The sequence below is a fragment of the Amblyomma mixtum genome, chromosome 4, assembly GCF_055824585.1.
Source record: "Amblyomma mixtum isolate Tamu chromosome 4, ASM5582458v1, whole genome shotgun sequence".
NCBI lineage: Eukaryota > Metazoa > Arthropoda > Arachnida > Ixodida > Ixodidae > Amblyomma > Amblyomma mixtum.
In genome coordinates, this window is record NC_143015.1 from 101,089,957 (window position 1) to 101,105,269 (window position 15,313).

Below are 15,313 nucleotides of genomic sequence, written 5' to 3' on the forward strand. Positions count from 1 at the left end.
ATGGTGCTTCGAGCAGGAAATTAGCCGAAATGTTAGTGCAGGTGCTGATAGTCAGTGATGATACCAGCGCTCGAGCGCAGCCGAATAGAAATGCCGACCCTGCAGGGATAAGCGGATTGCCCCTAGCAAAGAAGTTGCGCATCTATTTGCTCCGCAGCACAACGCTCAAGTACTCTAGGCAAGCTTGCTCACGTCTGCACTACATACAGCGCGCACGCAAACTTTCATGATTAACAACAGAGCAACGCCAAGGTGCGGCCTCGAAGCAGGGTTGGCAGCTCAGCACAAGGAGTTCCTAACGTCTCTGGTCCCCTGTGTTTCCGTGCTGGCTGTCCTCCGTTGCCGTCGTTCCTTCGGCTACTTTTAAGTGATGGTTGTGTGTTATGCCTTTCCTAAACTATGCGCACAGTTGGAAGAGCGCAGGACGCGAAATTCGGAGGTCGTGAGTTCGGATCCCACCGGTGGGATGAGGTTGTTTTTCTTCTGCTTTTATTATGTCCCATTGTTAAATAACTACAAAAAGACATTCCATATGCTCCTTGGTTCCGGTGGCTCCTTGATGTCGTAACGAGCACCGCTTAACATTTCCTTGTCTTCTAAACTACGTGCGCCATTTTGCGTTGCAAATCACGAGGAGCCTTGTTTACGTGCACAGCTAGTAGCACTGTTAAAGGGAACACGGGAGCCTGTGTATGTGAGGGCCGATCAGTCTTTTGGCTTTTTTAAACATTGGAGGCTGCCATGTCGTGCTTTCGTACCACTTGCTTTAGAAAACCAGTTGGCTGCTATGCTTGCAAAAATGGTACTTGGATGACCTTTCCGCTTTTGAAATTGCAGCACGCCCCGCCGCAAGCTGGGCAGGGCGTGCATTCAATACTTACAGGAGCCGGAGGCGCGCTTTAGGACAGGATCGCTACGGACTCGCTGTTTTCCTTTTGTATTACTTTTACATGTACTATCGCGCTGAATATGACTTGCAACGCCGGGAAGCGCGGCCGGAGCGCTTACCGGAAGCATGGTGGGGCCAGCAAGCGGTGCTGTTGCAAATAGAAGGGAAAGGGTTTTGCTGTTGCCACAGTGAACCTTTTCCCCTCTGTCGTCTAGCCTTGAAAGGAGCATAGCGTTATCGCATCGCCAACGCAAGGCGCATGTCGCAACTGATCTCACATTGTGGAGGACAGACGACGCGGGGGATGCGGCTGATTGGTGGAACAGCAGAATACTTTCTACTTTGTGTTCAGGCATGCCGCGTGTTGGCACCACCGTGCGTCCGGAAAACGCTGCGGCCACACGCTCGTGCGCTGCAAGTCATAATAGGCAGTTTTAGCTTAGCGTTTTTACGGCCAGCGGGCCGGAACGGGCGAGCGGATACGCCAGCGGAGACGTGCGCGAGAAAAGGGTTTTAGCCGTGCGGATCGCCCGTCTTCTCGAGCGGGGTAGAGTCGAATTGCTCGGCTGCTCCATCTATAGGTCAAAAATCGAGTTACAGTGAAAAGAATGTCAATTAAGCCAGCTAATAATGCGCTGAAACTATTTAGTAAAGGTAGATTCTGTATATTTAGTTATTTATTGGGTAAATGTTGCGTTTTATATTGTTACGCCGCGCTGCGGCGCTGGCGCACTGCAGTGCAGCGGAAAGAAGAAGAACACGGTGTGCGCGAGACCGTGGTGGAGCCCGCCTGACGCTGACCGTCCAGTGACGTCCCCGATCCCGACTTGTAAATAAACCCGTTCCCGTCCTCGCAACTTCGTGACACTTGGTGGAGGTGGGGTTTTGACGTCCTGGACCCTATCTCCGTTCGCAGCAGCCGACGCTTGGCCGGGCTACCACCCGAATTTCCCATTATGGCTACCCGCAACGGCACAAATCCACCACCTGCCAGCACCTCTGAGCCGGATCCACAAACCAGCCGGGACAGCTCCGAACAGGTCAGGTTCTGGCCGCCTCAGCGCGAGCCCCGCATGTTTTCTGGCGCTGCGGACGAGGACGTCGAGGAGTGGCTCAAGCACTACCAGCGTGTGAGCAAATACAACCGCTGGGACAAGTCCATGCAGCTTATGAACGTTGTTTTCTTTCTTGCGGGAACGGCACTTTTATGGTTCGAGAACCATGAGGACGCACTAGCTACATGGGACAGTTTTGTCGACGAGCTCAAGGCGTGTTTCGGCGACACGATATCGAAAAAAAAGAAAGCCGAACAAACACTTGCCCAACGAGCTCAACGACCTAACGAGACTTGTACAACGTACATTGAGGAAGTCCTAAAGCTGTGCTCCACTGTAAATCGCACCATGACTGAAGACGACAAAGTCGGCCACCTCTTAAAGGGTATTGCTGAAGACGTCTATCATTTCCTGGTAACGAAGGACGACCTCGCCAATTCGTCTGACGTCATTTGTCATTGCCGAACGTTTGAGGCCCTCAAGACTCGCCGCATTTCCCCCAAGTTTGGCCGTCTTTCCAACGTGCCCATCGTCGCCAGCGTGGACTTTGCGTTCAGTGACGACCTTGCTTCAATCGTCCGACGCATCGTCCAAGAAGAGCTGAGCCAGCAATTTCAACGCCCCGCCGCTGATCCCGTATACAACGCATGCTCGCTACAGCCTCCACTCCCTGAGCCACAAGTCAACTGGGCCAGACAGGCCTGCCCTGGTCCACGCACTAATACCGACCAAGGTCGCGTCTCTGCACCTCCAACGTACCAGTCCTATCCCCGCTCTGAGGAAGAGCACTATTCTGCGCCTCGGAACTCCTACCCCCCTCCGAGCGACTTCCCCGGTACTTACGCTCCACGTGCGGCCCCAGTTTGCTACCGTTGTGGTCGTCCTGGGCATACTTCCCGTTACTGTCGGCGTCGCGACCAACCACCCCGCTTCTTCACACAATCGTCGGCCCGGCCGTCCCTGGCTTTCCGTGGTCCCCAGTCCTGGAACCCTCCTCGTGACTGGCAGCCACGCCAAGACCGACTCTTCCGCCCCAATTCTCCCGTTTCCGACCGCAGCCTCACACCACCGCCTTCGCGACGTGGCCGTTCACCATCGCCTCGTCGTCGTTCTTCCCCACCACCGCCGGAAAACTAGCTCCTGCGGCCGATAGAGGTGAGGTCGCGGAACGGTCGTCATCAACAATTCCTCTGCCGGTCATTATGTTGAAGAACAAAGTGTCTGTGTGTGTTGGTGGCTTAAACACTCTTGCATTAGTGGACACCGGTGCCGCTGTGTCGGTGATGAGTTTTTCTTTCAAAAAGCGCCTTGGACGCAAAGTGATGTTTGCATGGGACCAGAGTGCCAGTTTTCGTGGTGTTGGGGGTGAAACTTTGCGCCCAATTGGCATCTGCTTCGTATCAGTCACCATTGCTGGAGAGAAGTTTCGAGCAAAATTTGTCGTATTACTCCATGCCACGCATGATGTCATATTAGGTATTGATTTTTTACGTCAATGCGGGGCCACTTTGGATTGCGGAGCAGGAGAAATTTCTCTCCAGCGCAATATGCTATCTACTTTTGTGCAGGATTCATCCGACTGCAGTGATGGTGTCTTTAGTGTCACGCAAGATGTGCGTTTGCCAGCCATGGCAGCAATGTTCGTCTCTGTTCGCTCTTCGGACAACCGCAAAGGCACCTTCCATTTGCTTGTTGAGCCAGATGTGCACAACGCCGCGAAACAGAATGTTCTGGTGCCCCGGGCCATTGTTGCCGTTGTCGACGGTTACGCACAACTATGGACAGTGAATGCTTCGTCGGAGCCTGTTTTGATCCCATCGGGGCTTAAACTCGCTCGGTTTCATGCCTACGACATTCTTACTATCCAATCTGTGTCTGAGTGCGAGCCTTCCAGTCAAGCAGAAGACTTTTCCGTCAATATCATGCGCATGATCAGCAAGTCGCTTCCGTCGTCCGAACGGCTTGCTTTACAGACTTCTTACCCAGTATGCGTCGGTATTTGACTTCGCTCAGCCAGCCATTCCACCTTCGCTGCCAGTTACTCGCACGCAGCATCACATCAACACCGGTACTGCTCATCCGATTAGACAGAAGCCTTATCGTGTGTCCCAGGCTGAACGGAAGCTAATCAACGAGCAAGTGCAGGATATGCTACAGAAAGGCGTCATCCGGGAGTCGTCAAGTCCATGGGCTGCTCCTGTTATACTGGTACGCAAGAAGGATAATTCCTGGCGTTTTTGCGTAGACTATCGTCGGTTAAATGCTGTGACGAAGAAGGACGTCTACCCGCTCCCGCGTATTGATGATGCCATGGACAGTCTTCAATCTGCATCGTACTTCTCGTCGGTTGACCTGCGCTCTGGATATTGGCAGATCCCCATGCATCCGTCGGACAGGGAGAAGACAGCTTTTATCACGCCCGATGGACTGTATGAATTTAATGTCATGCCCTTTGGGTTATGCAATGCCCCCGCTACTTTTGAGAGATATATGGACACAATATTGCGTGGGCTTAAGTGGGAGGTCTGTATGTGCTACCTCGACGACGTGATCATTTATGGAAAGACCTTCCGCGAGCATAACGAAAGACTAGGTATGGTGCTGGCTTGCTTCGCAAGAGCTGGACTGGTCTTAAACTCCAAGAAATGCCACTTTGGTGAACGGCAAACCCTTGTCCTCGGGTTTCTTGTCGACAAGGATGGTATCCGGCCAGATCCACAGAAGATCGCTGCCGTGCGGGAGTTCCCACAGCCATGCTCTTTGAAACACCTTAGAAGCTTTATGGGCCTCTGCTCATATTTCCGCCGCTTCATCCAAGGTTTCGCCGAGCTCACTCGCCCTTTGACTTCCCTCCTTCATAAAGACGCCCCGTTTGTGTGGTCGCCTGCCTGTGAGTCTGCCTTCCAGCAGCTGAAGTTTTTGCTCACTTCTGCGCCTGTTTTGCGCCACTTCGACCCGGCGGCGCCGATAGAGCTCCATACCGACGCCAGTGGTGTGGGCGTCGGCGCAGTGCTTATCCAACTTCACAACGGCGCCCAGCACGTGGTCGCATACGCAAGTCGCACTTTGACCAAATCGGAAGGCAACTACACCGTGACGGAAGTCGAGTGTCTCGCTGTCGTCTTTGCTGTGCAAAAGTTTCGACCATATCTACATGGACGTCACTTCAAGATTGTTACAGACCATCACTCGTTGTGTTGGCTTGTTGGCCTCCGCGATCCTTCCGGTCGACTCGCTCGCTGGGCCTTACGCCTCCAAGAATATGACTTTACGGTGGCGTATAAGAGCGGTCGCCACCATGCTGATGCCGACTGTTTGTCTCGTTTCCCTCTGCCAGACACGGCAAGTTGTGAAGAGGACTTCGATGACTGTTTATCTTCTGTCTCTACCGAGTTTCCTAGCCTTGCGACTTTTAAGCAAGAACAACTCAAGGATCGTAGTCTCCAGCCGTTGTTTGATCAAGCCCGTACGTCTGCTCCTGTAACGCCGTTCGTCATATCAGAGGGCGTGCTCTGTAAGAAGAACTATTCCGTGGAGGGTGCCCGTCTGCTTTTGGTTGTCCCTGCCAGTCTTCGTGGCATTGTCCTGCATGCCATGCATGATGATATTTCTGCTGGACATCAAGGGTTTTCTCGCACGTTACACAGGACGCGGCAACGCTTTTACTGGCCTGGCCTTTACAAGTCAACTCAGCAGTACGTTGCAGGCTGTCTGCAGTGTCAACGCTTTAAGCATCGCACTGCCTCGCCCGCCGGCTTGTTGAAACCGATCAGACCACCTTACTCCCCTTTTGAGAAGATCGGGGTCGACTTGCTTGGACCGCTTCCCAAGTCTACCACGGGCCAACGCTGGATTATAGTTTGCGTCGACTACTTGACTCGCTACGTGGAGACAGCTGCTCTTGTGTCCGCCAAAGCAACAGACGTCTCGACCTTTTTGCTACACTCGGTGACCCTTCGCCACGGAGCTCCTCGTGTCGTAATCAGCGATCGTGGGCGCCAGTTCATTGCCGATGTCGTGGAAGAACTCCTACGGCTCTGCAATTGTGACTATCGTCATTCGACACCCTATCATCCGCAGACGAATGGCCTGACGGAGCGCATCAACCGCACCCTCACGAACATGTCCATGTATGTAGCGGCCGACCATAAGAACTGGGACACTGTGCTACCGTTTGTAACATACGCTTACAACACCGGAACACACGACGTCACTGGATACTCCCCGTTCTTTCTGCTCTACGCGCGCCTACCACGCACCTTTCTGGACACGATTCTCCCTTTTTCTGACCATCGCGATCCGTCCATTGCGCAGACTCTCTGCCGTGCGGAGGAAGCGCGACGACTAGCTCGCCTCCGAACACTCAGTGCACAAGTTCCCACCAAGAGCCGTTACGACAGTGGACACATTGCGGTGACGTATGAGCCCGGTGACTACGTTTGGCTGTGGACGCCACTGCGTCGACGGGGCCTCTATCAGAAATTCCTCGCAAAGTACTGCGGCCCTTTTGTTGTTCTGGATCGCCTCAGTGACGTTAACTACACAATCGCCAAAGTCACCCCAGGCAATCGCCGCTCTCGCAAGGTCCAGGTCGTTCACGTCGCCCGTCTTAAACGCTGCAGTCACAACGCTGACTAACTCGCTCGAGGTCGAGCTTCGACTGCCCCGGGCGAAGTGTTACGCCGCGCTGCGGCGCTGGCGCACTGCAGTGCAGCGGAAAGAAGAAGAACACGGTGTGCGCGAGACCGTGGTGGAGCCCGCCTGACGCTGACCGTCCAGTGACGTCCCCGATCCCGACTTGTAAATAAACCCGTTCCCGTCCTCGCAACTTCGTGACAATATGCACAAAAGAGGCTGCCATCTTGAATACCCATACACGCCCGCACTCTCGAGGGGCTGCCTATCGCTCCGCTGGAGGGGGCTTCCCAGCGGGCGTAAGCTTCGCTCCGTAGAAACGCTGAGCGGCCCAGCGACGTGCGCATGCGCAGTGGCATCTACGCTCGCCTGCTCCTCTCCGCTGGCCGTAAAAACGCTCAGCTAAAACTGCCTAATGAGCGCGAAAGTACAGTGCAAACGAAAGGAAGATTGCCACAAGTGATAGACGGCGAGGCACGAGAAAATCGTGATACATTGAGGGCGAGGCTAGCTGGGCCGTTTCCACTTTTATTTCGTTGGATTTGGGGGCGAGGGGGGGGGTGGGCAGGGTTGATCAGATGTTGGGGTCACGATAGGTATCGTTTGAAGGGCATTTTTTTCTGCTGCACTCGTTTAACTTCCTGTCAAGTCACTCGTGAGGTAGCGTTTTATTGATGTTGAAATGCGCAGATGTACGCGGTGATAGAAATGCCAGGAAATCTTTAGGCTGGCGTCGACCAGTGCTTTTGGGTCTTCTCACCATTCCACGATGGCGAATCGCTCATTAAGAAAACAGACAGCGCTTTTTGCGACACGTGGGCAGTATGTGAACTTGTGGGCACATTCAAGCGTGGTCGACGAGGAATATGCAAAGCAGAGTGATACAATGCGCGCTAGTGATCGGCTGTTGTCTGCATCCCCGTGCTACGGTAATATGAATGCCTGGAAGTCCTGTTGAATATTTGCTTGCGCGACAGAAGCGCGTCGGGCCACCCTTTCTCCTTGCTACCGGTGGCTCGCTTGTCGCAACGTGTTTTCTTCATCTGCATTGGGTTTCAGCGGCGCCAAACCGTGGAAGGTATCTTGAAGCAGTCTCGGAAATGAACGGTATGAAACTCATCGCGAAGATGGGCATCGTATTCTGGTTTATTAGGGTTTAACGTCCCGAAGCAACTCAGGCTATGAGGGACGCCGTAGTGAAAGGCTCCGGAAATTTCAACCACCTGGGGTTCTAGGAAGTCCGTAGGAACGGTACTCTCACTTGGCTTAATTCGAGCCGAGGATGATGGTGCATAGCATGGTGAACGTGCATAGCATGGTGAACGTGCATAGCATGGTGAACGTGCATAGCATGGTGAACTTGCATAGCATGGTGAACGTGCATAGCACGCGTGCTAAAGGGCGTGCGATCCATAGTTACCCTTTATGGAAATGGTCTGTAGACATTCTATAGACTTCTTATAGACTCTATTGCCTTCATGCAGATATTTTTTGTCTATTCATAGTCTATAGACAGCAATCTATTAGAGTGTATGGCCATAAATCTACAGATTGTCTATAGCATTGCCTATAGACTGTTCTCAAGACTTTATAGACAGAAGTCTATAGACAGTCTACAAAAATTTGTGTAAGGGACACCAACATGAGAAGCCGCGCCGTGTTCAATGATCAGACCAAAACGCGAAAAAACCCTTCTATGCTTCTGGACAAGGTGAGAGAAGTATCGCTGATGCAACATATGACCTAAGCACAAAGAGTTCACCCATGTTCACTTGATACTTGACAACGCATCTGTGTGAAGTCGTTATCTAACATGGCGGAGATCTACACGAGCAACAGTAGCGAAGCGCATATGTGATTCCTCTTTTTTTTTGGACTGCAGGTCATTCGAACACACACCGTCATTAGTGAACAATCTGGTGTGGAAGTATTCAAACATGTTCCAAATGAAACGTGTGTCTGCCGCCGCGGTGGCTCAGTGGCTATGGTGCTCGGCTGCTGTCCCAAAAGACGCGGGTTCGATCCCGGCCACGGCGGCTGGAATTTCTTTGGAGGAGAAATTCTAGAGGCCCGTGTACTGTGCGATGTCAGTGCACGTTAAAGAACCCCAGGTGGTCGAAATTTCCGGAGCCCTCCACTACGGCGTCTCTCATAGCCTCAGTCGCTTTGGGACGTTAAACCCCATAAACTAACTAACTAAACGTGTGTCTTTTGAGAAACATTCCACCTGCATCCACGGCATGACTTGAAAACACTTGGGCTGCTGTTTCGCTACGCCATGACGAACGCTTACTTATCGCAGGTCAGATTACTAGCAAGAGAGACCCAAGTCAGGACCCGCTGTCTTCCAACCCAACGGCTACACTGCATGCATGCCGAATTTGTTTGGCATGCGCTGGCGGCTTCATGGCTCCCTTCACAGGTGGAGTGGTTGACTGCACACTACCCTGCACCGGCACCAAATACCGAGCTTGCCAGATCATTCATCACCTGTCTGCGTGGAACCAAGCACTACTCCAGGGCCTCTATGAACTCCGCGAACGACCACGAACACGTCCCGAATTAATGTTAGCGAGCATAGATCCGTGCGCCACAGTTTACGATCTTGAAAAGTTGCTGAGAGTGGCCACGCTCCTTTACTTCCTTATCAAGAAACATCACTGCCTGACAGCGGTTGACGTCGTCATTGGCAGACTCGGGGTGTACGACGCACTCCTCTGCGACGCCCTCCGCGACAACGAGCACATCCGTAGTGTCACCCTTGTGGATTTCACGCACAACCGCGATGCATTCGAGCCTTTTTTCCCGGTGATCTCGTCGTTGAAGAATTTGACGCACTTTCAATACACAACCGATGCAGAGTTCCGCAGGGTACATCTGAGAGCTCTGGAGTCAACTCTGGAGAAAACGAATACGTTGGAGTCGTTGCATATTCCCGGACTCTGGAATTACGACATGGACCCAACGGACCTCCTGACTGCGATTACTGGGTATGCCTCTTTGAGAGAGCTTACACTAAACTACACGTTTCTGGAGACGCCTTCCGAAGACTTTGAGGCATTTTCAGAGTACCTCAAGACTAGCGGCTCCTTGACGACTCTGAGCCTCGACGGTGATTGCGACTTTCGTTGCTCCTGCGGCAAGGCGGTGTTACGGGCGCTATGCGATAACGAAAGCATCCTCAAACTGAGACTGGACGGAGTTTTCTTCGATAATGAGGCGCTCGACCTCATCGCCAGTTTGCTCGCAAATAACACCGTGCTTCGCAGCTTCTACATTCATCCTGCTTACAAGTGCGTCATCGAAGGGGGTGGTCATTGTGATAGCTGGCTCCCCAGTCTGACAAGAAATGACACTATCGAAGAAATGACGGTGCCGTTTCAGATCTGAAGGCTACCGCAGTGGCTGCAGTTCTTCGAATTGTTATCGACGAAGCAGAACCTCAAAAGCATCAGCATAGCTTGGGTCGAAGTGTCAGTGACGGACTTGAAAGAATTGTGCGTGGCAATCTGTCAAAGTGGAGCAGAAGGAAGAGTTACTTTCACCCCTGCATTCGATCTTTCCCTCTACGGTAACAACTTCAGCCTCATTCATTGCAAGAGCTTCGTCGACATCCAGGCTAATTGTGGAGACAGTGCCCCACAACTTAAGAAACTGACAGCCGAGGTCTCTGCTGTAAGTCACGTGACGTCATTAACCCTGAGCATCTCCCTACATCCGACTGAGAGCGATCCGTTGTCTCCCATCGCCAGCCTAATCGGAGCAACAACCACGCTTAAGACGCTGCGTCTTTTTGTGACTGCAACCGTTAAGCCTGCGGACTACAAAAACGTACGCTGGAAAGCCACCATCGAGTCGCTCTCAAGAAACCAGAGCATCTCAAAGCTGCGCATAAACTCGCATATCGTGGAGGCGAAAGACATCGAATATCTGGCCGATGTTATCAGATGCAGTGATAGCATCAGGAGGCTCGGTGTGATTGTTGAAGAGCGGATGTCGGACCTCTTCACGAAGCACTTGTCCACAGGCATTGCCAGCAACTACGCCCTGGTCAGCGTGAAGTTTCTCAAGTACTCGGACCCAAACGCGTACGCCGTCCAGGACACGACGCGACGCAACTCCAGTCTGGTGGCACGGGCTTCTCAATTCCAGATGGGAGCTCATCTCGAAAGGTGAGTATGGCTGCTTCAAAGAACGCACACCCGGCGGCCATATCTTTAATTGGCGTGAATTTCGCGTCCCTAATTGCCCCTTGTAAAAATCTTCCCTCGGCTAAACTCCTCGCATATCCACGCTGTAATTTGACGTGTGTGGTTGCACTTGGTGGTCCATTTTGTTGCGAAAGCAACTCTACTGGAGCCCAGCTATCGCAGCAAAATTTCCAAAATTTGTTGGGCCACAGCGCCGAGGCTAACGACGTTTTCGAAATTCTAAGAACGAATAGGAGTAATATTTTGCGGTGGGCTACTCGCCTCTCAATAATTAAGGAGCCAAACGGTAATAGTTACGAATAACTATACAGTAGTAGTTAAACAGCCTGACAGTTAGCACGTGTTAGCTGAATGCTGATGTACTACACAGCTGACATTGCTATGTCGAAAAAAAAGCGTTCTTCTAAATGAAAAAACCTAATTTTAAGAACTGTAAATTCTTAGGTGAAACACGTTGTATGCCGACAGGGAATTTTTTTTTCTGGCAGAGAAGGAACGAACCACGTCCAGTGTCCGCTCAGATTTTCTACTGATAAGTGGTAATGTTACAGCAACTTTTTTTTTCTCGTGGCAATGAGACGTTTTTTTTTCTTTCTAGTTGGATAAAGAATGTTTAGTGCGGCAAATGTGACAACGCTGTAAGGTTGAAATGCCGGCATTTCTTTCAACTGAACTTCTTAACGTGCACGAGTGTAAGGGACCTACGAAATACAGGGCGCATCGTGTTCCCCTTTTGTTGTTTGTTTCGCTGCGGTGGACTGTTATTGATCTCCCAATGTTACAAGAACTTTGAAATAGTGGTGCGCAGTCAAGTACGGTCATCTCCCTTTTCGTGCGTTGTATTTTGTTTTTAACATTTTCCCCTGATAAGTTTGGATGCTTGCTGGACACGGTCTCCGCGTCGCTCATTCATGTCGACAGAGGTAATACGTAGATGAAGTTAAAAGCAACGCAAACCAATGTATACGTACTACCCTTTGTGGCTCACAATAATTCGTGCTGGCATGCATCACGACTGTACGTTCCAAGATTGAAGGAGAGGGCTGAGTCGGGCTGGTTGGTTCATGTTAAATAGTACGACGAAACAGCGCTGACGAACGGGACGGAAGAAGAGGCAGACTCATGCGCGGAGAGACTCATGCGCAGACATTCATGCGCAGGCAGACTCATGCGCATGTGTCTCTCTACTTCCGTCCCGTCGGTCAGCGCTGTTTCGTCGTACCAAGATTACTGATTAAGTGTAGATTAACATGCATGGGACACACAAGTATCCCCTCTTTAGGATACGAGGAAAATGTTTAATCAGTGATGCGCCATTATTATTGTATATCGCTTAGTACGATACCTTCGATTCGTATACATCTACGGCTACCGCAGCGGTGGCTTAGTGATTTGAGCATCCGCCTCGCATGCTGAAAGTGTTGGGTTCGATCTTCATCAGCGCTGTCAGCTACCCAGAGGTGATACAATCGGTACAAGCATTGCCTTGGCCTGGTGCTCTGCTTCTTTAGGGTGAAGTGGTTGGTAAATGGGTCGCTGACCCCATCTCGAGTAGACGGAAACACCTTGTGTCATGACGCTCGTTGGACACGGATGCTGTGCGGCTCAAAATTTCAGCTTCATTATTTGTACTTATGCATAAGCAACGGCTGGTAGTGCTTTCGTTCGTCGAATGATTACCTCTGACGCGATAGCGTTAGAGGCCGCATTACCCCGGAAATCCGGCGTAGGCGTTGTCGTCGTGGCGTTGTCGGCATGTCGGTGTTGTGAGCGAAAAATCACGAGCCTGGCTCTGGCAGGTGGTGCCCTGAGAGCAACCCAGGAGATGGGTGGGCCACCTAAGTCACGTGACCTTGAGGCGTCATCAAAACCAGCCCACCTGATAGTGAGCCAACTGCTCACCCTGAAATGTACCATTTAAAATATTGATTGGTCGCTCGGGAGGAGCAAGCTGGGCCTCATAAGGCCCCCCGGAGGGAGCACTTGCCATCGCTCTACAGTGGCGCATCCCTTAACCCCTGCACCATGGCGCAAGGAGGGGTACGAGTACTACTAGGAATCTATAGATGTAAAGTTAAAAATGAGTTCATGTCAATATGGGAATTAACCCATTACACTATCACGTGATACCCTTAGGTATAGCTTGAGTGTCCGCTTCAATTTTTGTTTGCGCTATAATCTCATTGAAAAAGTACAACGTAAGTGGCTGGGCGAGTTGGTTCCGATATTCCTTGACTACAGAGCAACGCACGGGACACGAGGAAGGACACAGTCAGCTGTGTTGTGTCTCTGCCTGTGTCCTTCCTCGTGTCCCGTTCGTTGCGCTGTAGTCATGGGCTCATCGAAAAACGAATAGGAAACGAGTAATTGGTCCCTCTGAAAAGCTAAATCGCGTCACTTTAGAGACGGGATTTGATAGCCACGACCTGAATTTTTTACGACGCGTAGGTGTTTGCTAAATAAAGTTTCCTCCTGTAGTCTCCTCCCTTTAATCTATCCCTTTTCGTTGTTTCCTGCAGCTATAAATTATGGGGCACTCTGCGTCGCGGCGCGCTTGCTTTCCCCTGTTTCTCTTCTTTTTCCGTCTCTTCCGCCTCCGTTTCTATTCGATCAGGTTCTCGGTGCGCCCACTGCAAGGGGGAATGCCAATATGAAGCAGATGCAGTGCGAGCGTAGCAAAAGTTTTGTTTTTTAATTTTTTTTATCCGCCTTAAGAAAAAAAGGCACTGTCTTATTTCGTATGCATCGACTCTGGCAGGAAAAAACGTGATACGAAATCTTCACATGGTGTTACGTGACAAGCCTTCAGGAAAGGTCATTTAGAGAATCTCATTTCCTCGCAAGCACACACCACAACTCAGTCTCTTGTCTCGTCACAAACCATCTGCTGTGTCCGCAGGATAACTGCCGGTGCCATGGAACGCGTTTTCAGACATCGTGCCCTGCTGGAAGAGTTCGCCGAAGTGGAATGCATCTCCGCGGAGAAGGCCGCAGCTGGGCTAAGAGCTGCACTCTGCGCATTCGACGACATGCGCTCCTTCATGGTTATGGCGGGCGTCGTTCGCGAGAACGTCGTGTGCCACGCCCGGCAAGACATGCGGACGCAGCTCGACGACCTGAACGAGGATTGCTGGAGGGCGCTCCGGCGCTACCTGTTTTTGGACTACGTGGTCACGAGTGAGTGAGTGAGTGAAATACTTTATTGTCCGACAGATGACGACGACCTCATCCTACCCTCCGGCTCTCCCTCTCAGTCGAGAGATGAGGGCCAGGAGGGATTGCGGAGGACAGGGTTGCCGTTTCAGATGATACTGGTGGTGGTAAAACTTTATTGCCCACAGTAGGGGTCGTGAAGGACACTGGGCTAGGTGCCAGGTGCACAGGGCAGCTCCCACGTCGGCACAGAGAGCCCAAAGATCTCCGCCGCTGCGCGGGCCTCGTGGACAGCCCGAAGCTGGCCGTGTAGTGAAGCACGTTTTAGCACTTTGTCCCAATGTTCCTTGTTCTTGGAGTAGGCGTCACTCGATGCACAACCGCACAGCATATGGTTCAAGTCTACACGTTCACTGCACTGTTCACACACATGTTGTCCGTCGTAGTCTGGGTCGATGTCCCTCATGTGCCAGGGGTTGGGGTACCAGTTCGTTTGGAGGAAGCGTAACATGACCGACTGGCCGCGGGTTAATTTCTTGTCGGGGAGGGTGCTGGCCTGGATTTTTTGAATCCCGGCGGCCTCTTCAGCCAGTCGGACAGCGAGGAGCTGGTGCTCAGGGTCCGGGCTACGCAGCACGGGTCTCCCAGGCGTGTCTATGTGTGCACTCCCAAATAATATGGTCGAGGGTCCCTCTCGCTCCACATTTCTTCCGCCTGCGTGTTTACTGCAATAACTGTGTTTTTATATTATTTTATATTATGACTCTCTTGAATTAGCGAAAAGTGTCCGTAATTTTGTCCGCTGTACGTTCTCTAGAGGTAAATGTGTGAAAGTGTGATTGTGATAGTGTTGTCATGGGCAAAATGTGGTTGATGAGCTTTAATTAGTGAATAAAAAGCTAGAAACGCGAAAAAATAAGACGTCAAAATAGCTATAGACTTCAATATAGTACGTGGACATCAGAACAGCCACAGACGTCGATATCGTATGTGGGCATTTTGCTTTTGTATTGCTCCATTGCGGGTCGCCGTAGTGATCTCAAAGTTTTTAGTTTTACTCGCGTTTTTTTTGCGGTCACAGTAATTTATTGGGGTACCTAAACAATTCTTATGTGTAATGCGAGAGCGTTACCTGTCGCCGAGTTATCGAGGACTTGAGAGTTGAACGTCTTCACTGCAGCAGGTCGTTTCGCGCGTTTCACTGCGTTGTGGTGGTCCCGTACTTCGTAGGCATTGAGCTGCCGCCTCCGGCCACGCTTTACTGTCTCGCCTTATGATGTAGACACATAAAGCCCACTTTAAAAGAATGGAAATCATGCCGCCATAAAGAGCGTTTTATCGAAGTAATTTTATGTCGTTTACGCATAGGT